We start from the raw sequence: 26,496 nt of genomic DNA on the forward strand, positions 1-26,496 counted from the left end.
AGGGGTCCAGGGTGACTCCGAGGTTCTTAGCGGAGGAAGAGGGAGAGAGAGAGTGTGGTAGATTCCAGAGGAACAGAGATAGAGAGATCAGAGGAGGGGGAGGAGGAGGGAAAGAAAAGGAGGTCAGATTTAGAGAGGTTGAGTTTGAGGTGATGCGAGTGCATCCAGGAGGAAATAGCAGACAGACAGGTAGAGATACGGGAGGAGATGGTGGAGTCAGAGGTGGGGAAGGAGAGGAAAATCTGAGCATCATCAGCATAGAAATGGTATGAGAAACCATAGGATGCGATGAGGGGGCCCAGGGAGCGGGTGTAGAGAGAGAACAGGAGAGGACCCAAGACTGACCCTTGGGGGACTCCAGTTAAGAGAGGGTGAGGTGTGGAGGTTGCTCCACGCCAAGTTACCTGGTAAGTGCGGTTGGAGAGGTAGGAGGAGAACCAGGCCAGAGCAGTGCCAGAGATCCCCAGGTCAGCAAGAGATGATAGTAGAATAGAGTGATCAACAGTGTCAAAGGCAGCAGAGAGGTCGAGGAGAATTAGGACAGAAGAGAGAGAGGCAGCTCGGGCACACTTAAGTGAGTTGGTGGCAGACAGGAGGGCGGTTTCAGTGGAGTGAGCAGAGCAGAAGCCAGATTGGAGAGGGTCAAGCAGAGAGTGGTTGGACAGGAAAGCAGAGAGCTGGCGGTGTACAGTCCGTTCGAGGGTTTTGGAGAGGAAGGGTAGGAGGGTGACAGGACGGTAGCTCTGGAGGGAGGTGGGGTCGAGGGTAGGTTTTTTGAGGAGGGGAGTGATAGAGGCTTTTTTGAAGGCAGAGGGAAAGATACCAGAAAGTAGAGAGGTGTTGAGGAGGGAGGAGATGAAGGGGAGTAGAGCAGGAGCAGCAGCTTGAAAGTGGGGAGGGGGTCCAAGGCACACGTGGTGGGTTTGTGACCCTGGAGCAGGGAGGAGAGGTCAGAGTCTGAGAGGGGCAAGAAGGTGGAGAAGGAGGGCGAGTTAGTAGGGGATGTAGTGGGTGTAGGGGTTGGAGCAGGAGGGGGTGCGGGGGAGGGAGAGGTGTTAAAGAGTTTGCAGATATCTGAGATTTTAGAAGAGAAGAAGGAGGCAAAGTCATCAGGGGAGATAGAGGAGGGAGGAGGAGGGGGGAGGGTTTAGGAGGGAGGAGAAGGTAGAGAATAGTTTACGTGGGTTGTTAGTGGAGGTTTGGATTACAGATTGGAAATAAGCACATTTTGCAGAGGAGAGAGTAGAGGAGAAGGAGGAGAGGAGAGTGCGGTAAAGGTCTTGGGCAGCAGGGAGTTTGGTTCTCTTCCATTTCAGCAAAATACATTGAATTTGAAGTAGCAAATATGGGAATGTATCACTTCAGCAGGATTAGGTTGGGGGTCCTCTCAGAGGCAAGAAGGTAGAAAGACTGCACCGTGGTACACATCTGCTTGAACTAATTATTTAGATATCCAATAAATACTTTCAAAATGTTCCCTTGTAGAGGTGCTGTACAATGCCAAAATTAGCACCTATATATTTTCTTTTCTATAATAACATACTATTTAATATTATCTCAAAACATGTGGAAGCCACTGCTCTGAATCCCTCCACAGAATGTGTTGTATTCTTGCTACCTTTTTTTTCCTTTTGTGGAGCACTGCAGAAACAGTTGCTTTGGCAATGTTATAGTAAGCAAAAAGAAGAAAGCACAGTATTGTGGCTGTTTTTATCATGCTTCTAACCAATAACACCTCTACTAAACATACTGTTAAAAAAACAAACACAAAAACAACATTAAATTCATTTATTAGATATACAGTATTTGAGCATACAAGACAGTAAGCAATTGATGTTCACAAAGTAGTAAAAATATGTAGGCTAATCTTTTTGGATATTTCCCCAAGAAATATCTTGGATATGGTAGGACCTTCCAACCAAACATCTACTACCAGTGCTTTATCCAAAGTCTGTCAGATCTCTTGTCTTGAACATTCTGACTGAAACTGACTTGCAGGAAGGAGATGTAGATTTTATACATGTCAGAATACATGTCAGGGATTTCATTTGCATACCAAAGTAATCAATCATGAGACAGATATCTCCTTTACCGAGAAATGTGCTACATTTTATTGGTGTTTCCATTGTCCTGTCCAACCCCTGAATCACAGTAAACTAAATGCATCATTTTTCATGGGCTGCAATAGAGAGACTTCAGAGATTGTAGTAAATTGAAAAAATAATTTATTTGGAATTGACAGACATCTGTGCTTCATTTTTGTGATGAAATTAAATTGAAAAAGATGTGCGTATCCATCACAGGGGAAATTAGCTTTTTCAATTTAAACTACTGTAACTGTAGAGTTTAACTGAGACCAGGGGTGGCTTTTTTTGTTTATCATTCTTAAACTTTAACTTAATGGACAGCTATGGCCAAATGTTTTGCATCGCCCTATAGAAGTTCTCCATATACTTAACATGAAATACTGTACCATTATTATGGCTTCCAGTAGACTTTTGCAATATAATTTTGTAGTTTCTTTGATTCCGAGTAGTTCACCCGTATTTCACCTGTTTGTAATTTAAAGGATCTACAGGAGTGTGCTGCCATAATGGTTTCTGTACTGGGGGCAAGTGGATTCTACAACCAGCTATATATAGTGGAGTAAAGAAACAAAAATCGAGCTATTTTGGTCACACTGATAGTCGTTGCGTTTGGAGAAAGTCTGGTGAGGCGTACAAAGAAATGAACACCATACTTACTGTCAAGCATGGAGATTGCAATATCATCCTATGGGGCTGTTATTCCTCTAATGGCACAGTAAATGTATTTCTAATACATGGTAAAATGGATTCCATAGCATACCAAAAGATATTGGTCAATCATCTGAAACCCTCCGCTACAAAACTTGGTTTTAAGTGCAAGTGGATGTTCCAACACAACAATGATCCAAAACACACATCATAATCTACTTCAAAATGGTTAAAGAATAAAGTCAAGGTTCTGGAATGGCCGAGTCAAAGTCCCGATCTAAATCCGATTGAGAATCTTTGGTATGAGTTGAAGATTGCTGTGCACAAGAGAAGTCCTCAGAATTTGAATGAACTGGAACAATTCCGCATTGAAGAATCATGCCAAAAGCTCATTGACAAATATCCTAATCGTTTAAAAGAGGTTATTATTGCTAAAGGTGCCTCAATAGCTATTAATTTCATTTTCCTGGTCAGAGTACAAATACTTATGAATTAGCATTTTTGGAGTTTTGCAAAAAAAAATGCTGAAATAAATAATTGTAGACATCTATTTCTTGTAACTTTTTTTCCCTCATCCACAAAAGCAAAACTTTTGCTAAAAGTTTCCTAAAATTCTGTTTTTTGAGAAATTTCAAGAAATTAAAAATTTCTACTGGGGTATGTAAACTTTTGATTACATCAGAAGAATTCTGAAGAATTACCACAGAATGTATTTTTGCTAAAGGTGTTATTACAGGATCCAGTCAGATGCTAGCTTGCTGAAATTAATTATTATTCTAGTTTAAATGTTATAAAGGCATATTATATATATAATACCAGACTAATGCATTATATTTATTTGTACTTACTGTAGTATATGCATTTTTACTTAAAAAGCATTATAGGTATTTTTCAGCCTGTTTTTATTTTTGCCTAGTAAGCTTATTAGTTTTCAGACACATTGTAACCACATAAACTTTGAGAGGATGCGGTGACGTCAGTTGTAATGATTGTGTGAGTCTTCAGGCAAGATATAAATATTGAAGTCAAGCTATACAAAATCACTCTCTTTTTTGATCTCCAATCTTGACCTGAGTTTGCTTTGAAATCCTGAAACTCTGAAAACTCTGCCTGAGACACTGCTTGAAAAACCTGCCTGAAAACTCTCTCAGCCATTTGACGTCACCTGCCTGTTCTGAAAGTTGCTAATTCACACACAGGAGAGTACTAATGTCTTACTTGTGTATATGTGCAGATTTCTGGCCTAGGAATGTCCCTGGAAGCAGCCCTTGAGGCAACAGTGGAATGAGCCTTAAGCTCTGTTGCAGGCTGCCTACCAGCCAACCTATATGGTTAATTTATGTTTTGAAATGCTAGAAACCAGTAATAGTGCATTGAGACATGTCAATTACTTTCATACTTGCATTGAGATCAAAAGTGCATGCAAATATAGTTCTATTTTTGTAAAGTTGATACGGTTCTGCAGCCTGAAGTGGGTCTGTATGTGTTGAAGTGTACATGTATATCCATTGCTACAGTGCCGGTGGATGATGGGTGTCTCTTGTGTCACCTGGAAAGAGTTGCGTGTTCTATGTCTTACCTGATGACCGCAGTCTGTGGTTGCTCGTGTTGTCTGGCCTTGAGTAAACATAATCGTGATCACATAACAAGTTGCTTACACACAAGGACTTGTTTTGATGTATTTCCTCAGTGATTGAGCACCATTGACATTTGTATACTGTATTTAAACTGCTGATGCGCAGAGGCCACGCTTTTGCTAATTGTAATCATATCGGTCCGCTTTTAAGAATCAACCGCTTATAAGAATCAAATCATCTGGGACGGATGTGATTCTTATAAACAGAGTGCACTAAATAAAGCAATCTTCATTAACAGTAAAAAAATTAATAATAATAATAATTATGAACATGAAACATAAATGTAAATAATTGTTTTTACAATTGAGAGCGAGGATTTAACATGGTCATCTTCACTAAAGTTAGAACTTTTTAAAGCAATTCTATTAAATGTAATGTTAAACTGCAGTTACAGTGTATTTTTTACTGAATTTGGAGTTAGATTGCAGTTCCAATTTAATTTTACTATATTGTGGTGATTGTGACAGAGAGCGAATGAATCCTAGTCAACAACCTCCCTCCTGACCTGTGAGGGTGCTGTGTAAAGGGAACAGTGTGCCCCGGACTGGATGGTTTGACAGTTCATTCCAGGGTCAGTTGGAAGTCGGTCATCCAGGAAGGGGGCGGAACCACAATACCAGAAGTCATTGCCTTAATGCAGTAGGCCATGTGTCAGCCACGGAATGGAGGATACGTGATTGGACTCTCCACCGAAGGGGGCGTGACTGAGGGTATTTCAGGGGATGTGGCCGAGTAATGGTTGTTATGGTTCTGGAAAGACCTGTAAAGGACGAGCGAAACCAAAAGTAACCGTGAGTGTTTTGTATTTGTTTTGTTAATCACTGTTTAACAACAGTGGTGTCCCAGACAGCATTAAAAGCCGGATTCCAAATACTGCACTAGTCACAAAATAACTGTGTATTCACCACCAGCACGGGAGCACCATGAGAAAGGACACGGAGCTGTGCCTGTATTCTTGTATTATTATTTCGGGACTGAAACCCTGTTTTGCTTAGCTGTGCATCTACACATAGCTGTGTAGTTGCCAGCATTATTATTTAACGGTGCCAAACCGTGAAAAACAAGTAAAGAACTGTTTGGACCGCGAACACTGTTTGTTGTTGTTGTTTGAGCACTGCATCACCTCAACACCTGCTCACTACAAGCCACTTTGCCACAGTGTTACAATGATTATTTCAGTCTAGTGTAAAACTGCAGTTACAATGTAATTTTATTACAGTCTAGTGTTAAACTGCAGCTACAAAGTGATTCTATTAATGTAGTCTTAAATTGCACTTACAATGCGATTCTGCATCTCTGTTGAAAATGTCACAAAAATGTGTATATTTAAAAGAGAGCAACTTGCATTTTTTAAAGACACACTCTGCTGAGGTACCAGTGTTGCTAACGGAAAAACTAATTCTATTCCTTAATACTTTTCTAATATGACATGAGACCATTTTAAAATGTAAAGGATTTAACTGATGAAAAGAATGAAAAAACACAGGCTTACAAGAAAAGATAGACAATCAGCTGTTTTAATCTGCAATTTTAATTCATGAAACACAAGACAGTAATAAACATGCTAATCAAAATCTATATATATATATTTTATTGAACTTCATTGAACAGAAACAAAAGTTTCACACAGATTGTTTTAAATTTGCTAGATGTCGCACAGTGCTAGCATTCAATCAGGCTATAAATTTGGTTAAAAACTGTGTCACATTGAAGACATGTTATCTAGGGTTACCATATGGCTCCAGATTAACCGGACGCTGTGAGACAGAACGGGATTTCAAACTTGCCCCTAAATTGAAATAAATGAAGGTGTAAATGAACCATCCTTAGCTACAATTAATAATAATTGTCAAATAATTGTATTATACTAAGAATGAATTGCAGCCAGTCACTATTTTTTTCTGTTTGTTAAAATTCAATCGCCCATATTATTCTGCAAATACAATCGCATCATCATCTCGTTGCTCTATCGATAAATTAGCTATTCGTTCATTAAGATCTGATCAGAAGCAGCTGATCAGTGTGACTTGTTTGCTGCGCCCAAGCAATTCCACCACAGCAGGATTAATCTCAGCAAAGGTGGAGCTCATTTATACGTGAATTACTTTCAATTTAGGGGGAATTTTGAAATCCCGGTCTGTCTCACAGCGTCCGGTTATTCTGGAGCCATATGGTAACCCTAATGTTATCTGTATAACATAATGAAATTGGAAATACCGACCCCATATTATCAGTACGAGTTTCTCGATGAGCAATCCCAAGCAAAATAATGCCAATCCAGCATTCATTTAATATATATATATATTAAAGGAGTGGGAGAGATGCATGAGATTAGCAGAATATTTTTTCAATGAAAATATCTCAGATTCAGAGGGTAATTATGAGCATGGGATTAAGGTTAATAGTACAAGCACATGGACTCCTCCGGATGGAAGAGATAAATGGTTAGATATGTATATTGAAGTAGTTAAACAAGAAATAATAGTAGGACTAAAGAAAAGATGTAAACTTAATTTAACCAATATTGAAGAACAAGCTATGACTGAGTTGTTAAATGATGATGATATAATGATAAGACCAGCAGATAAAGGCTCAGGAATAGTGATAATGAACACAGATGACTATATGAAATCTGTAGAATGTGAATTAAATAATACAGATACATATGAAGAAGTTAAAAGCAATAAGATCAATAAATCGGTAAAAGAGGTTAAGGAAATTGCGGAGAGACTATACAATAAAGGAATTATATCAAAAGAATTTAAAAAAATACATGCAGCCACATAATGCAAGAACAGGCCTAGCAAGAGGAAATCCTAAAATGCACAAAGAAAATCACCCTATGCGAATGATAGTCAGTACAATTGATAATCCAACACACATAATAGCTGAAATAGCAGAAAAACAACTTAGGTCGCACGTTGAGAAATTACCAAGCTATGTTAAGGATACAACACAATTTTTAAAAAGACTTCAATCAATAAAACACAACATTCCAGAGAATACAATTTTATTTTGCATGGATGTAAAATCCTTGTACCCAAGTGTCCCTCGTAAAGAAACTTTAGAAGCTTGTCAAAAAGCACTAGATAATAGACTAGATAAATCAATACCTACAGCAGAGGTACTGAACATGATCAACATAGTTTTAGAAAACAGTTATTTTACATTTGTTGATAAGAATTACAAACAAAACGATGGTACAGCAATAGGATCTAAATTAGGAATGCATTTTGCCAGTACATACATGGGGAAATGGGAAGAACAATTACTTAGAAAATCGGAAAGAGAACCTTTAGAATACATTCGGTTTGTAGATGATATTTTTGGGGTTTGGACACATGGAGAAGAGTCTCTTTTCCAGTTTCATAAAATGGCAAATGAAATACACAGTAATATTAAGGTGGACCTTCGATGGACAACGAAATAAATAGAATTTTTAGATACCATAGTAAAACTTGAAGAAGGTTCAATTGAGACTGACCTCTTCTGTAAACCTACTGACATGCACCAGTATTTACACATGTCCTCTGCACATCCGATACACACTAAAAGGGCAATCCCAAAGGGTCTAGGAATAAGAATACGAAGAATATGCTCTAAAGAAAGTGACTATGTAAAACAAAGAAATGTATTAAAAACAAATCTTAAAAAAAGAGGATACAAAGAAAGAATTATAGAGATGGAGTTAAGAAAAGTGGATAAACTAAAAAGAGATGATCTACTAGATTATAAAAATAGAGATAAAAAGGTCAAAAGAGTCCCATTAGTAATGACTTACTCTAAACTTTTGCCCAATATTTCTAAGATAGTTTGGAAACACTTGCGGATTCTACATAATTCAGAAAAATTAAAAAAAGTATTTCTTAAGGTCCCAGTTGTAGCACTCAAAAGAGAAGCTAATTTAGGTGATATTTTAGTTCACAGTAAACATAAAAGAATAATTGACAAAATAGGTTCTACGAACATGTGCACCAGTAAATGTAAAGTGTGTAAATACATAGACAAAAGTAAAAATATAATTAAACATAAGAACACCACATATCCACTAAAAACTAATACCTACTGTAAAAATAGCAATGTCGTTTATGGAATAGCCTGTGAAAAATGTGATGAAATCAAATATGTTGGAGAGACTGGAACTACTTTATATAAAAGAATTCAGAACCACCTTTCATTAATTAGAAATAAAAAAATGAGTGAACCAATAGTACAGCACTTCACCAGTCAGGGACATGACATAAATGACGTAAAGTTTGTAGTATTAGAACAGCTCAAATTAGACAATGCGACATATAGAAGAATAAAAGAAAGTAAATGGATAAATAGACTGAACACGATTATGCCAGTGGGACTCAACAGAAAAGAATGAACTAATTAACTTCAATAAATATATAACATTTAAATAAATAAACAAAATTCATTCAAAAGTTGTGCATGCTGATGCGCTGGGGAGGCCAAATCTAGACTGATCCTCAGAGCCAGAATTGCATGATATAATAAAAATATAAGTTTATATAAAGTAGTGTTAATTAGAATTAATACAGATTCAAAGATAGAAGTAAAAATGATGTCACAATATATAGAACACCATTACATCATGTAAGAATAAATCATGGATTTGAATGTAAACAATAACAAATAATTGTCATGCCGTCAAAAACCTATAAATACCTCCAATGTTTTGATTCAAACACAGGCTCCCTTGAGAAAGATATGTACAACATATCGAAATGTTGGGCAGCTGGCTCTTTGAGCTAATATATATATATATATATATATATATATATATATTACAAGGTTGTCCTGGAAGAAAACTTGCTTCCTTCTGCTCTGACAATGTTCCCCAACTCTGAGGATTGGTTTTTCCAGCAGAACAATGCTCCATGCCACACAGCCAGGTCAATCAAGGTGTGGATGTAGGACCACCAGATCAAGACCCTGTCATGGCCAGCCCAATCTCCAGACCTGAACCCCATTGAAAACCTCTAGAATGTGATCAAGAGGAAGATGGATGGTCACAAGCCATCAAACAAAACCGAACTGCTTGAATTTTTGCGACAGGAGTGGCATAAAGTCACCCAACATCAATGTGAAAGACTGGTGGAGAGCATGCCAAGACGCATGAAAGCTGTGCTTGAAAATCAGGGTTATTCCACCAAATATTGATTTCTGAACTCTTCCTAAGTTAAAACATTAGTATTGTGTTGTTTAAAAATGAATATGAACTTATTTTCTTTGCATTATTCGAGGTCTCACAACACTGCATCTTTTTTGTTATTTTGACCAGTTGTCATTTTCTGCAAATAAATGCTCTAAATGACAATATTTTTATTTGGAATTTGGGAGAAATGTTGTCAGTAGTTTATAGAATAAAACAAAAATGTTCATTTTACCCAAACACATACCTATAAATAGTAAAACCAGAGAAACTGATCATTTTGCAGTGGTCTCTTAATTTTTTCCAGAGCTATATATATATATATATATATATATATATATATATATATATATATATATATATATATATATAATTGTAACATACAGACGTGCTCAAATTTGTTGGTACCCTTACAGCTCATTGAAATAATGCTTCATTCCTCCTGAAAAGTGATAGTGAAGCTATTTTATCATGTATACTTGCATGCCTTTGCTATGTCATAGAATAAAGCAAAGAAGCTGTGAAAAGAGATTAATTATTGCTTATTCTACAAAGATATTCTAAAATGGCCTGGACACATTTGTTGGTACCCCTTAGAAAAGATAATAAATAATTGGATTATAGTGATATTTCAAACTAATTAGTTTCTTTAATCAGTATCACACATGTCTCCAATCTTGTAATCAGTCATTCAGCCTATTTCAATGGAGAAAAGTAGTCACTGTGCTGTTTGGTATCATTGTGTGCACCACACTGAACATGGACCAGAGAAAGCAAAGGAGAGAGTTGTCTGAGGAGATCAGAAAGAAAATAATAGACAAGCATGGTAAAGGTAAAGGCTACAAGACCATCTCCAAGCAGCTTGATGTTCCTGTGACAACAGTTGCAAATATTATTAAGAAGTTTAAGGTCCATGGAACTGTAGCCAACCTCCCTGGGCGTGGCCGCAAGAGGAAAATCGACCCCAGATTGAACAGAAGAATAGTGCGAATGGTAGAAAAAGAACCAAGGATAACTGCCAAAGAGATACAAGCTGAACTCCAAGGTAAAGGTACGTCAGTTTCTGATCGCACCATCCGTCGCTTTTTGAACGAAAGTGGGCTCCATGGAAGAAGACCCAGGAGGACTCCACTTTTGACAGAAAAACATAAAAAAGCCAGACTGGAATTTGCTAAAATGCATATTGACAAGCCACAATCCTTCTGGGAGAATGTCCTTTGGACAGATGAGTCAAAACTGGAGCTTTTTGGCAAGTCACATCAGCTCTATGTTCACAGACGAAAAAATGAAGCTTTCAAAGAAAAGAACACCATACCTACAGTGAAACATGGAGGAGGCTCGGTTATGTTTTGGGGCTGCTTTGCTGCGCCTGGCACAGGGTGCCTTGAATCTGTGCAAGGCACAATGAAATCTCAAGACTATCAAGGCATTCTGGAGCGAAACGTACTGCCCAGTGTCAGAAAGCTCTGTCTCAGTCGCAGGTCATGGGTCCTCCAACAGGATAATGACCCAAAACACACAGCTAAAAGCACCCAAGAATGGATAAGAACAAAACATTGGACTATTCTGAAGTGGCCTTCTATGAGTCCTGATCTGAATCCTATCGAACATCTATGGAAAGAGCTGAAACTTGCAGTCTGGAGAAGGCACCCATCAAACCTGAGACAGCTGGAGCAGTTTTCTCAGGAAGAGTGGGCCAAACTACCTGTTAACAGGTGCAGAAGTCTCATTGAGAGCTACAGAAAACGTTTGATTGCAGTGATTGCCTCTAAAGGTTGTGCAACAAAATATTAGGTTAGCGGTCCCATCATTTTTGTCCATGCCATTTTCATTTGTTTTATTATTTACAATATTATGTTGAATAAAAAATCAAAAGCAAAGTCTGATTTCTATTAAATATGGAATAAACAATGGTGGATGCCAATTACTTTTGTCAGTTTCAAGTTATTTCAGAGAAAATTGTGCATTCTTCGTTTTTTGTGGAGGGGTACCAACAAATTTGAGCACGTCTGTATGTGGAGTGCAGGAGCGCTTGGAATGGGAAGGGCTGTGTTTCACATCGGTCCAGCAGCCTATGGGCGACGGGCACGGACCACAGGAACTGCTGCTGATTGGCCGTGGAGTGGGATGAGGCGGGACTGACTGGTGCTGGAGACCAGTGACAGGGGGAGTGTTTGTTGTTGTTGTGAAGCAGAGATAGAAACAAGTAAATAGTTCCACCCTGAGATTGTTTTGTTTTGTTTTGTTTTGTTTTAGTGGCGTAGGTCGTGGCCCACAGCGACCTGTTCATTGACGGTTAACCTTTGTCAGATTGTCTTTGATAATTTATTATTATAATAAATAAAGATTGAATTTGGACCTAAATCGACTGAAGGATCGTTCTTATGTTTGTTACATTGGTGTCAGGGTGGGATATTATGGAGCGAGACGAGCTCAACATGCTCAGAGAAGGTATCCAGAGAGGGCTAGAGGAGAGAACGGGGTGAGAAGAAAGACGGTGGATCGGAGAGAAAAGTAACACAGGGAGAGAGAGTGTGAGAGCGAGGGGAGGGTGCCAGCAGCTCACAAGGGACAGAGAGGCTACTGAGGTTGACAGAGGGCGGGAAGACAACAGAGCCAAGATGCCGATGATGCGCAAAGGAAAGATGGGGGCGGGACCGGTTTTGTCACATCATCACGTCATACCAAAACAACAACAAACAAAATGGTGGTGCCCATGCAGACTCTCAAAATGGCGGTGCCCATGTAGAACCAGGAAGGGAGCCAGACTCACTGCATAGGCTTTGGTGGTAGAGCTGATTGGCAAGATTATTTGCATTATTTTAATGGTCTAGCCAGGCTAGCTGGCTGGGACTATAAAGATAAAGCAAAACATTTAATTTGTAATGTGAAAGGGGAAGCATTGCAAAGGCTGCTAGAGCTGCAACCAGGAGTGCACTCAGATTACCAAGCCATAGTCCAATGTCTTGGGGAATGTTTTGACCGAGGGACTGTAAGACCAGAACCCCAAGATGGGCACCGTTATGCTAATCGGAGGGTAGAGGGGTCCGGTCATCACATAAAAACACAAGGTTTTGACTGGACTGGGAGCTGGGTGGCCTTTAAGGCCCAGATGGAATTGATGGCTGGACTCCAATGCAGGGGTGAAGAGGAACGTGTCCTGCAATTAGCGTCAGTGCTGAAGGGGGATGCACAACTGGTACTCCTGAACCTTCTGTCTGTACAACGCAAGAGTGACTCAGGTCTCACAGAGGCGCTCTATGACTGCTACGGCCTCATTTTAGACTTCCATCGGCGATTACGAAAAACTGGCCTCCGATTTGGACAGGGAGAGCCGTCGGGCTTATGGGGCCGCAACCCCCGGTGTACAAGAGGATAATGCCTGCTACCAGTTTGTGGAGGTGCTCGGATCGGGCCACCTTCGGAGGTACTTGAGGCTACAGAGGCCACACAGAAGGTAACAGAAGAGGAAGAGGTCGACAAGCCTCAGGTCAGGGTGCGGCAAGTCACTGCGGAAGAATGGGCAGCAGCGACCCCAAGCCCCCCTGCACTGGCGACTGCTGATTTGACTGCCCTGGTACGTGCCCTGACCATGAATCACAATAAGCCCCAGTGCTTCAAACCCAGGCTTTGCTGGAACTGTTGACAGAGTGGACACATCCAGCGTCAGTGCCCCGGTTCCCAAGGGCCCAGCCCTACCTCAACCCCGGGAAACGGCACAGGGCCCGGATAAAGGGGACACCTGTTTCCCCAGTAACGCCCCTATCACCCACAACTCAACCAGGTCCACATCCCTCAATCCTGTCTCCCTCAACCCAGTCGCGTCGGTATTGCTCAATCTGACAAGCCTGCTTGCTTACCTTATCCCGCCCCCCCCTCACCCGGTCGGCTGCCCCATCTACAAACCACATTATGCCACAGCCTGTCAATCATCACCCCTGGCGCTGACTGACATCGTTGGAAGGACGTCACTGGCCGATTTCTGCCACATCCCTGTGCAGATCGAAGGGGTCCCCTGCCTAGCGCTAGTGGACACGGGGTCAACCATCACCATGGTCTCATGTCCATTCAGCTTGGGGACAAGTTCTTTCGTCACCCAGTGTGGGTAGCCACTTTACAGGACCCCTGTATGCTGGGGTTGGATTTCCTCCATAGCAGCAGGGGAAACCTAGACCTGGCAACTGGAGCCCTACAGCTGAGGGGTGGGCTCACACTCTTTATAACGGACCCCAGTAGAGATCCAGCGACAGGACAGAGAGGCGAAGGGGAGCAGAGTCCCCCACTCGATTACTCCAAACCGACTGGACTACATCAGCCCACACCCCTCCACTACCTCATACCAGGAGGCCACACCATAAAGGAACCCCAAATGACAGCTTGTGGCTTCAGAATAGGCCACCAGGACTGCCAAACAGCCACCCTGAGTCATCCCCACCAGCTCCCCTCCAGCATCCACCCTTGCTGAATTTTGACCCTTACTGAATTTTGCACTACTTTCAGATATGCGCATGCGTGAGTGTTTCGTTGAACTTGTTCCGTGTGATTACTTAAGTTACCGGTATTCATTTATTAATCGCCGTGGTTTACTGTGAACTTTTGGTATTACAAATTAAATGTACATTTTAAACAGCAAAACGCAAAATCGTGAATGTCCATTTCTTCACATTACGTTTCTTTGAAACAGACCAGATTACATTTTTATTTTAATATTTTACACGACTAAATCGTGTAATACGAATACGTTAGTTATTAGACATAGTTAAGTAATCACCTGTTTCATCTATATAGTTTATTCATCGTCGTGGTTTACTGTTAACTTTTGCTATTACAAATTAAATGTACATTTTAGATATCATACATACATAATTTTTTACACAGAAGGGATTTTGTCTGAAACGTCCTGAAATATATATTTTTAACCATTTAAATAATTTAAACCTGTCTTTCATTTTTGTCCACTGTTATACCTCCTTCAAATTGAGAGCTACATTATTAATTTAGCTGATGCCTTCATCCAAATATATGTAGCTTTTTTGTAACATTATTGGCATTCGTGTATGTGTCTGCATTTGTGTTGCCATGTTTCATTACTATATTTATTATGCTAAACCGTGCTTTGCTATATTTTATAATTCTTGCTTACATTGTTTACTGAAACTTGCATGAAGCATTTAATACTATGCTAACATTGTTTGGATTATGCATCAATCTTTTCATACTGCTATTTGCAATTCAGGTACTGTGGTGCAATATTTCACTGCTAATAAAAGACTACGGCTTACTAATACTGTACTGGTATTATGCATGTAGTGTATAGAAAAGGGCGAGTGATTTATACGTTTAGATGATTTTTAAATGAGTCTACCTTTACTTTACCTCGTGGGAAATAACAACTACAGCGCAGCTTGAATCAAATCCATCTCCCTACACTACTTGCAACCTCTGGTTGTTAGAATATACAAACTGGTAAATGGTTCCAATAAAACACAAAAGAGGCCAGTTGTAATTGTGCATGTAGGTACTAATGACATAAAAAATAGAAAATCAGATGTGATGAAACAAAGACTTAAATCTCTAACTAAGAAACTGAAAGAGCTAAATTGCAAACCCATTCTTTCTGGCCTACTGCCTGTTTTTGGCAGAGGTGATGAACAATGTAGTAGAATTTCGTCAATAAATAATTGGTTAGCTGGCTGGTGTGTTCAAGAACAGATAGGATACATTAACAATGGACTATTTAAAAAAAACAAAAAAAAGAAGTAGTATATCATAAAGATGGGCTTCATTTGAACAATTACTGGGGCAAGTAGGCTCGCTGCACATTTTGAAAACTACCTAAATTTTTTTTTAGATTAATATCTAGTGAAGAACAAGGTACTAGTGAGAAACATTATTCAGCAAAGACAATCCCAATTAATTCATCTCAAGAAAACCTAAAAAATCTTACCCCATTGAAGTTGTGTCAGCTTCTCATATCACAGTATTACTGTTTAATAGACCCTGTGGAGTTTGTTATAATAACCTTATAAATATCCCAATTATTACTGGTCAGACAAAACTACATCAGTCTAATAATGTCAAATGAAGATTATTTAATCTTAAATCACTGTCCAATAAAGCACCTTTAATTTATGATTTTATTGTAGATCAAAAGCTTAATATGTTGGCTCTCACCGAAACCTGGCCTGGGGTAGATGATAATGTCTCATTGATTGAGGCTTCCCCTCCAGACTACTCTTTTATCCAGAAGGCTCGTACCAGTGGGAAAGGAAGTGGACTTGCTAAAATTTATAACTCTGATTTTAATATTAAACAAGGAACTATGGATGATTATTCATCGTTTGAACTATTATCATTAATTTTACATAATGAAGTATATGTGTACATTGGTATTGTATATCGTGCACCAAAGCCACATGCTTCATTTTTATCTGATTTTGGTGATTTTCTATCTTTCCTATCTTCCAACTGTGATAGAATTCTTCTGTTGGGTGATTTTAACATTCATGTAGATATTGAATCAGACAAGTACGCAACACATTTTTTTAATTTACTTGACTCTTTAGACTATGTCCAGTATATTACAGGTCCCACTCATAATCATGGACACACGTTAGATTTAGTAATTTCTCACGGCCTAAACGCTATGGACTTTATAATTACATTTCAGATCATTTTGCTGTTATTTTTTAGGTTAATGTGCCAGTACTTATAAATAAAGTGATACACACTTTTACAACTCAGGAACTTAACCCTTCAACTACTTTAAAGTTTTCAGAGGCACTTGGCTCTTTATTACCTTTGCACTCTGAAACTATGAATGAGCTTGTTGATAATTATAATATCTTTCTATCTAGTACCCTTGATGCTATTGCTCCAGCTAAGGTTCGAAATGTTTCGATAAAAAAATACTCACCATGGTTTAATGACGCCACTCGAAAACTTAAACGGGATGATCGAATAGTAGAATGTAAATGGAGAGGTACTAAGCTACATGTGCGTGATCTTATATGGAAGGACCATCAAGTAAAGTATAGAGAGGCTTTGGTATTAGCCAGATCAATATACTACTCAAACTTAATTGAAACGAACAATGATAATCCTGGATATGTTTTTTCTATTTTGAATAAACTAGTTAATCCTCCATGTAATCCCTCTGCTGCCACATTCTCTTGCAACGACTTCATTGACTATTTCCATAGTAAAATTATAAACATCAGAAATTTCACAAGATCTCTTTGGTGATGAAAGACTTAACCCTAGTAGAACCTCCCAGACCTATTCTTTATTCCTTCTCTCCGGTGACCTTAATAGGTTTAAATGATATAGTCATGCATATTAAACCTACTACCTGTATTCATGATCCTATTCCAACTAAATTATTGAAAGGTATATTTTATTCTCTTAATACCTATAGTCTTCATTTTATTAATGGTTCACTTTCTTCTGGGATAGTTCCATCGGCTCTTAAGGTAGCTGTCATAAAGTCAATGATCAAGAAACATAACTTGGATCCAACAATTCTACATAATTATAGGCCTATTTCAAATCTTCCTTTTCTTGCAAATATATTAGATAGGGTAGTTGCAAATCAACTGCATCAATTTCTGACACAAAACAACATCTATGAAAAATGTCAGTCTGTTTTTCACCATGCACATAGTACTGAGACAGCTCTTGTTAGAGTACTAAATGATCTATTAATTGGCACTGACTCTGGATATTTATCAGTTTTAATTTTATTACATCTAAGTGCTGCTTTTGATACCGTGGATCAGTCTATCTTAATCAATCGCCTGCAAAATTGTGTGGGTTTATCTGGAGTTGTTTTATCCTGATTCAAGTCTTATCTTTCTGATAGGTCTCAATTGTTTTAATTGGGAATGAAAAATCTGCATTGTCTGAATTAGTTTGTGGTGTTCCACAGGGCTCTATTTTAGGTCCTTTATTATTTTCCATTTATATCCTCCCTCTGGGTGATATTATAAGCAAACATGGAGTAAATTTCCATTTGTATGCAGATGACACCCAGCTGTATTTGTCTCTAAAACCTGGTGATGCCTCTTTTGTAACCAATGTAGTATCTTGTCTTACTGACATTAAAGGATGGATGTCTCAAAATGTCTTAATGTTGAATGCAGAAAAAACAGAGGTTTTGTTAGTGGGTTCATCAAACCAGCTAGATAAGCCTGAATCATTTGGCCTGGATTTTAGCAGACTGCCTTCTGAACCTGTACTAGAAATGAGAAATTTAGGTGTGATCTTCGACCCTACTCTTTTATTTGAGAAACATATAAAAAAAGATTATGAAATCGTCTTTTTATCATTTGAGAAATATTGCAAAAACTTAGACCTATAATCTCTACATCTGACGCTGAAAGATTAGTACATGCCTTTGTATCCTCTAGAATTGATTATTGTAATGTGTTATTTTCTGGCATCCCAAAATGTTTGTTGTCTCGCTTGCAACTGGTTCAAAATGCTGCTGCTAGAATCAGGACTAAAACCAGAAAAGGGGAACATATCACCCCAGTGTTGGCTTCTTTGCATTTGGCTTCCTATACATTTTTAGAGTTGATTTTAAAATACTGTTATTAACTTATAAGGCACTAAATAACTTGGCACTAACCTATTTAGGATAACTGCTTACCCCATATATCCCCAGTCGTAACCTTAGATCCCTGAATATGGGATTGCTGGTAATCCCTAAAATAAAGTACGTTAAATGAGGAGGAAGGGCTTTTTGTTATAGAGCTCCCAAACTTTGGAATGAGCTACCAACACACGTGAGGGAAGGTGAGACTATCTGTTTTTAAAACCAGACTAAAAACATATTTGTTTGAGCTGGCATTTTTATAATATGTATATGAATGTGCATGTATATATCTGTTTTAGTTTATTGTTATAGCTGTTTGTATCTTATCTGCATTATATATATATATCATATATGTGTGCATATATACACACATACATATTATATATATATATATATATATATATATATATATATATATATATATATATAATTTAGTTACTGGTGTTTACATTATATATTTCTTAAGTTTTTCATCTGACATGTTTGTTTTGTTTTTATAAAGGACTATTTTTGTCCTGTAAAGTGCTTTGAGATACACCTGTAAGAAGGGCGCTATATAAGTAAACTCTGATTTGATTTGTAATGTAACTTAATGTGAGCACACTGCCGTTCACAAGCTCTTGTGTTTTGATGTTTTCGTACTGTTTTAATGTCTAACTGTGGCAAAGTGGTTGCTGATTATGTACAGGTGCAAAGGTGATGCAGTGCAGGAATAAACAGACAGAGATTTGTAATCCGGTATGGAAAAAATATACGTTTTATTTGCGTTATAATCCAGGTCTGGTGACCAAATAATAAACTCCGGTTATACACAGCGATGCGTAAAACACGGAGAACATGAACAGGGATTGCAGCCCTAAACAATAAACACAGTATCTCTCCCACAATATACAACCATGGTCACCAGTACTGGGTGCGTGCTGTAATGCTCGTGGTGGGTGATACAGTTTAAAGAGTGACAAATAGTGCAGTGCTGTTCCGGGTTCAGTGCTGGCTCTTAGCGACAGCTCCGGAACGTGTTAGCCATCTATAAACACACAAGTAACAATTATAGACAAGACAAACAAAACAAACACTCACGATACTTTTAATACAAAGTGCACGGGTCCTTCCGGGTCTATTTCCAAACCAAAAACGAAGGAAAAGATTTACAATTCTCCGGCCTCCCGCGATTACGGTAAACGATTTCAGCTGACTCTATTGCCTACAGCTGCTACCTCGTTTACCTTCCAGGTCAATATATTCCCGCACCGGAGTCTCGTCTTTTTCCAGGCTGACTGACTTCTCGACCCAGTCTTTAATTTCTCAGTAAGCCTTTTAGGATGTCCGATTTGTAATTTCTGGCGATTACGATTTTTTACTTCAAATAGTAAAAAATGTTCAAAATATTTGTCCTAGCACTAACATATAAATGGCAATAAGTTACATTTATATATATATATATATATATATATAAATCTCACAAGTGATGTTTTATTATTATTATTTTGTGCACTGAAATGATTTATTATTGTGTTTCCCTTTTACGCTGTACCTTGTAATGTTATTTTATTTATTTTATTATATTTTCTTCCTCCTCTGGGATTTGAACTGCTGACCCTTGGCACTAAAGGCAGACACACTACAGTTTCGCTAAAGGGGAAACGTTTCGCTAAAGGGGAAACACCCCCCCCCCCCCCCCCCCTCCTAGCAGGCCTATTCGGCCAGTAGGGGCAATTCATTACAACCTTTACCTGTTTTTGTTTTTCTTTTGTATTTTCTTTTTGTTGTTGCACTTTGGAATCTGCATGTTTAAATCACTGTATTTTTGTGTACACATTATTGTACCATCTGCATGAGCACTTTCCCCTACATTAGTAGGAAGTCCCGCCCCACACCAAGTCCAGTGAATGAGAGTATCCGGGGGGATATAAAAGAGGAAGGACAGGAAGGAGGAGGGGAGCGGTGTAGGGAAGCAGTCTGGTTGTGGCTGCTGAAGGAAAAACTGGTTGTTGGAATCGTTAAATGGACAGAAGAGAAGAGAAGAGAAGAGAAGAGAAGAGAAGAAAAAAAAAGTCTTGGCTACACTGAAAGAAGGATAATTAAGGGTAATTAATGGATTTGGATTCTTTTGTTTTGTTGTTTTGGGATTTTTGTTGTTTTGGGACTGTGCTACAATTTTTCTGTTTATGTTGTTCTGGATCTTATTTTGTTTATGTACGCTCTGCTCTGTTTTGTATGCATTCATGAAACTCCCCACACTTTCACAACATTGCAAGCCAATGGAGCATGCAAATCTGTGGGCAATTCCGTCAAACCAATTAAAGTGCTAAGTTAGGGGTTTAGCATTGAGCACCAAACTCAACCCTCTATGATATATGAATTGATTAAAACAACACCTAATTTGTCAGGCATTGTAGTCCTTACCATTCCCTAGGTGACATTGCTGTCACTCACTTGCTTAGCTTGTTTGTGTTGTAATAACACCTCACTGCTAAAAATAAAAACAAGAAAGCACTGAAACGGTGACATTACTGCCCTAATGCTATACAGTACATCGATACTCTTAACAATAATGCATTACTATTTTGTATATGAGGAAACATTTCAGCATAGCCCAACATCAGACCCTTCCTTTTAAATAAAGAAAACTCTCAACATAAATACATAAGAGTTACAAATGAGAGGAGAAGGCCATTCTGTCCATGCTTTTCCAAGAATCGGTCCTGTTTGTTTCTATCAACAGTAGGCCATTTGAATTCACACTCTGTCAGACCCAGTTAGCATTGAAGGATAGCAGAACTTCAGATTATTCAGAGTGTTCCACAAAGACTAGCCTATAAGGACGCAAAAGACATGAAGAATAAACATCATAATACGATTCAATATATAATTTCCTTAATGGGGCAATGTGGTATAATGGAGGGAGTAGATTGTTTCCTGAAATAAGCACAGCACTCTGTGCACATTCATGTAATCTACTGTTTATATATCAAGTTGTGACACACTGCTAAGTTCATCTTAGATGGCATTGCACTGTACCACCATTAGGACAGGAGATGTGGTGTAACCAGTTTAAAAACAGTGTAGAAAACAAAACCAAACTCCACTGGAGCACTAAACTTATACCAGACGGAGGCTCCTCCTTTTTTTATTTCACAGTCCATGTTGTGTGCATATAATCAACACAGTTATTTAATTGCACATTTACCACAAAGCCTATTCTTGGTTGTAATCACACCCAGTGTACAACCCGGTCGTTGGTTTGAACATGCAGTATCCAATCCAGGTTGAAACAATAGCTCTGTTTGCACAGTCCTTGGGCACTCTGTTCTTATTTGCCAAAGTGTTATTTGAAAGTTTTTGTTAGGCTGAAACCTACACTCCTGGTTCAGCCTGTTTGGTTGGTTTTAAAAACAAAACACAAACAGCATGGTCTTCACTGTCTTATATCGGGTACTGGCTCAGAAATAACAGTCTTTGGGGTTCATCCACACACACGGACTAACCAGGGCTTGAATAAAAACAAAAGGAATGTTTCTAGAATCTTCACCCACTCTGGTAAGAATAATAGAAATGTCCAGCTGCCTTTCTGTTTCATAATTGTGTTCCTTTGTCTGTGGAATTGAAGCGCTGTTTCGAAGACCGCTCTGTTGTTTCTTTCAGCTGTTTGTTTATCGTCGTCCACACTCATGGACGCAGTGATTCACAAAGATATTGCCAGTGGTTAGTCCACACTGAAGAAAGCTTAGCTCACTCTCAGTCTTCAGTGTTATTATACCGGTGCCATTCACCAACTACACTCACTGTTAGTGAATCAAGTCGTCATTACTATCCGCCACCACTACACTCTCTGTGGTTAACTGTGTATGTCTTGCCGCACGCTCCCCTTAAACACATCCTCCTTTTTAAGGCTGCCTTTCTTTCCCATAATTCCCCCTGCTACCAATCGCTCAATCCTATGTATTTTGGGAAGTGAATCTTTTAGTACACACTAGCCCGTAGATCATTTTAAAACACACAGTTAAAAAAAAAAAAAAAAAAAAATCGTGACAAATCGGTTTGTAATGAGCCCAATCACAGAAACCCACCTTTTCTACACTAAATCATTGCACAACCCTGCACATTTGACACAAATGACACTCTTACAAATGGACTGTGATATAAAACTGAACCTTGGACCATGGGTGCTTTGACATACCGGTACTGTATTTGTGGCTAATTATGCAACAGTAAAACCATTGCTGGCTGTCATTTACATTTACCTTGTTTTTTTGAAAATAATACTATTTCCAAAGACACTCCAAGGCATGTGAAAGCCATGCGTAAAATAAAATAAGTGTGGTTGGCATACTGGAAAGACAGTTAAAATGATACAGACAAAGAAAGAAATAACCTCTTTGTAGTCTGCTCAAGTATGAGTCAACTTTTTATTCAGAGACTTGCATACTGTATACCACCTTGAGGGTCTCCCCCCTGCTTTAAATAATGCATTTATGTTTTAATGATGCTATTATGGAAAAAAAAAAAATGATGGTGGAACGTTTTTTTTTTCGTGCTGCCTGTCAAACTATTAGTGCATCTGTTACAATACCTCACCTTCTGCCTTTGTTACATTTGGAAATTCACCTTAACCATGTTTGATTTTCTTAATGCTGTTCACTTGTTTTTTGATCTTTTTGTTCATTTTCACATTCCCTTTATTTGGTGCCATTTGTATGCTGTAAAGCAAGATGGTGCAGGTGTCATTAATGTCAGCACTATTAAAAACTCAATAACAATTTACTTTAGGTATCCATCGTAAGTGATTATAAACAATCTGTTATTAATTATGCTTTGAAAAATACGATTAGAAATAATAAAAACTATTATCATACACTCTTGGCATATTTTTATTTATTTATTTATTTATTTATTTATTTATTTATGTATATACTATAACGGATATTAGCCATAACAGATATTCTATCTGTCTCATCAATTGTATGGGACTGCTTTGCTTTTACAATACAGTTATTATACACATTTGCACTTTTTTTTTTTTTTTGCTGTTGTTTATATCACTTAACAGATACCTAAACTAGTATTACCCAAAACTCCTGGATGATTTCAGAATTTTTAAACAACAGATTTATTATTTTCTGCATGCTTTTTGGATAAAGGTCCACAATTGTTTATAGAAGACCCTCCCAAACTCTACTGCTGGCAACACCTGTGATATTACAGTGTCTTATATACTGTGTATATTATACAGAAAGGTATTGAGCTACCCAGCACTGTCCTGCTTTTGAATTTTATAACATTTGAGCTAAGTAATGTAATTTTACAATGTCTATTTAATTGCTAAGCTTAAGAAATCCACATTTCCTAATGGACAACTAATGGCAGTTAATTGTAGTAAATGGCTCATCTGACTAGCATTATTAATGTTAATGGAATCCTAAGGATGATCACACATCACGCAGTCCTTTTTCCAGAAGCTTTTGCTGTTGTCTGGTCATGGTCATTTAAATGATAATTTAAAATTGTATACCCATCTTGTTAGCTTGGTGTTCCACAAATGTAGGTCCACATCTTGCTGTCAGAATTAAAGCACTCATACAATACATGTCTTTGGTAATTGGTGCCTTCTAGCTTTTTCAGATCTTTACAAGGATTTTAATAAAAGTGCAGCTGTAAATGTATTACCGTATAGTATGTACTGTATAACTGAACATGTATCGTTACCATAAATAGTATATTTTTTGTTGCAATTCCTTATATTGTAAATTACCTAAAACCGTCTTATTCCAGTAGAAATATGTAAAACATTTCCAAAGATTCTTTTCAGATAAGCTATAAGATCACAATGTTGTTTTAAAGTGTATTTTCTTTTGTATTGTTCTTCAGTCAATGGCAGATGGGAGCCAATGGAGTCAATGACACAGCCTGTTTCCTCTATTAGACCAACATGAGCCAGTCAGAGAAGGGCCCATGACAAGCCACAAAGTAAGCCACCGTATACAGGATACACGTGTTGCCTTTTTGACTGAAAAACAGAGATGCTGGTATCAGAGCAAAATGCAGACTGAAAATCAGACAATGAGCTGTGCTTATTAACTATACCTGGAAACAGCAGATGTGAGTGTCAGATCTATTTCGATTATTTGGTACTGCTCTTTAGAAACTTAAATGGATCTAAAACAGCATGTTATAGTTGTGTGGGTACTATCTGGAAGTTTATAAAACACCCTATGGAAGAGTATATATAGAGTGATTCACAATTCGCACAACACTGTTAAACTGGAGGGCACATTGAGGATGGTATGTAAAGTAAAAAATGTCTGACAGCGAAATTTCAGTCATTACAATAGACATTATTTCTTTGCATACCGTCCATGTACCCTCCAGTTTTTGCATTGATCCAGCAATGATGCATATACTGCAGTTGTTTTAAATTAAAGAAATACAATTACAAGTGAACAGAATATCACAATTAATGATCCCGTTTATATAGTAATTTTGTAGAATTAAAAAAATAATCTATTATAAATACTTTTTTTCAGAATGAAGAAAGCACATCTTTTGGCCTTGAAATAAGAGGTTCTGCGAATCATTCTGTAAGACGTTTGCAATTTAGAGAACTGTTAGTGTTCATTGGAATATGCCTTGTGTTTATCAGTGTTGGGGTTAATTAAACTAAACAAAAAGCAAATATGACAATTAAATGTAGATTATGCTGCTCTATTAACATTTAGCTAAAGAAACGTTATTGTATTTTAATAAATCAATAATTTGCTGTCTTAACATTGTTCTCTAAAAAAATTCTCACATGAAACCCATTAACTTGTGATACAGAAACAAAGTAGGGAAAAAATATATAATAATCTTTCGCATTTTAATAGTTTGCCAGCACTTGGTAAACAATATCTATTCTTGGTGCTATTTTTTGTAATGACTATTTTTTTTAAATTAATTTTAGGATTCCTCTGGTACTCCTTGCACCACAGTGTCACCTTTGGAACAAAATCGCCTTCTCCTTCTTGCATTAAAAGCAAAACATCATCTTACCAAAGAAGCCCTAACAGACATCATGAAAGTTATAAATGCAGTATCTGGCGACGATTGTGTTCCATCTACAAAATACATGTCTGAAAAAGATTTTTCAGACATTAAAGGGGTTACTGATATTCATTTTGTATGTAGGAATTGCTTCTTCAATTTAGAGTTTGAATGTTTGCAGCTATTATGACAAAATATGGAATGGAATGCAAAAGAAAATATTCAGCAAGGACATTTTTTCTTTTACATTCCATGAAGACATCAACTGCAAATTCTATTTAGTGATCCATGTGTACATAACAATCTCTTAACTACTTGTCAGACCACTGCGAACTACAGTGATGCTATTAGCATTGCTTAAAGATCAGTGATGCCAAGAGAGATCACTTGCTAAACTTTCTTTAAGTTTTAATTATGATGGCGTTCCAGTATTTAATTCTTCATCTTTAGCATTTGGCCAGAGCTTTGTGTTTTAAATGGTGGAAAGCAACATTATACAAGAGAAATGTGTCTTTGTGCAAATTTCACAGCAAAGTGTAGCTTTCATTTGTAAGCAACCAAATCGTTTTTGAATTACACAAATAAGTCGTTTCCACTGTTACAGCAATTTGCACCACATAAAGGTTAAATAAATCTTTACATGTTATAAAACTCCGGTAGCTACACATAATTTACACATACTTTGCACTTTGGCATAAAACCTTGCTGTATCAGTTTTTGTGCCTTTTTGTGTGAAGTGGGTTTAAAGCTAGAAATTACACTTAGATTGTACATAATCTTTCTACATTATAAAATTATACATGTTGTGCATACTAAGGGGTAGATGTACTAAAGTGTTGCGTCTGTAGTAATCGTTGCAAACCACGTGCAATCCAGTCGGAAGTGTAGTGTGAAATGTACTAAACAAACGCAACGCTGTTAGCATCATTTTAACGAATGCTTTGCAGCCGCAGCTCTTATTTGCTCTTTAGCCTTAAATGAATATGTAATTCTGGGCGTTCTGCAGAAATTCACAAAAACAGGGTGGAGATGAGAGTGCAAATGAGGGATCAAATATATTGTAATGAGATGTACTAAGCATGTTTAAACAGTTGTTGCTGGCATTTCTCAGTCCGCTTTTTCTCGTGCGTTGCCAGTTGTGCTCAATGTATTTTTTAGATGAACACCCAAGTACCTAATTTTCACTAAAGTCAGCGTGTACTTACAAGACTTGAAAACAAATTTCTATGACATTTCTGGTTTTCCCAGCATGTTGGGAGCAATAGACTGCACACATGTGCCACTAACCCCTCCAGCTCATTCTGAGCATCTGTATAGGACCATGATCTATTGTGTGTTAATTGTCTA

The 26,496-nt window shown here is 37.8% G+C and overlaps 1 long non-coding RNA gene across 1 annotated transcript; it reads left to right on the plus strand.

The window, feature by feature from the left end:
• Positions 1-20,085: 20,085 nt before the first annotated feature.
• On the plus strand, positions 20,086-24,770 carry LOC131740078 (uncharacterized). The gene is made up of 3 exons (XR_009330757.1): positions 20,086-20,216; positions 23,998-24,096; positions 24,654-24,770. It is a non-coding gene; the product is annotated as an uncharacterized LOC131740078 (long non-coding RNA).
• The last annotated feature ends 1,726 nt before the right edge of the window (positions 24,771-26,496 follow it).

This window comes from Acipenser ruthenus, chromosome 1 (genome assembly GCF_902713425.1).
Source record: "Acipenser ruthenus chromosome 1, fAciRut3.2 maternal haplotype, whole genome shotgun sequence".
NCBI lineage: Eukaryota > Metazoa > Chordata > Actinopteri > Acipenseriformes > Acipenseridae > Acipenser > Acipenser ruthenus.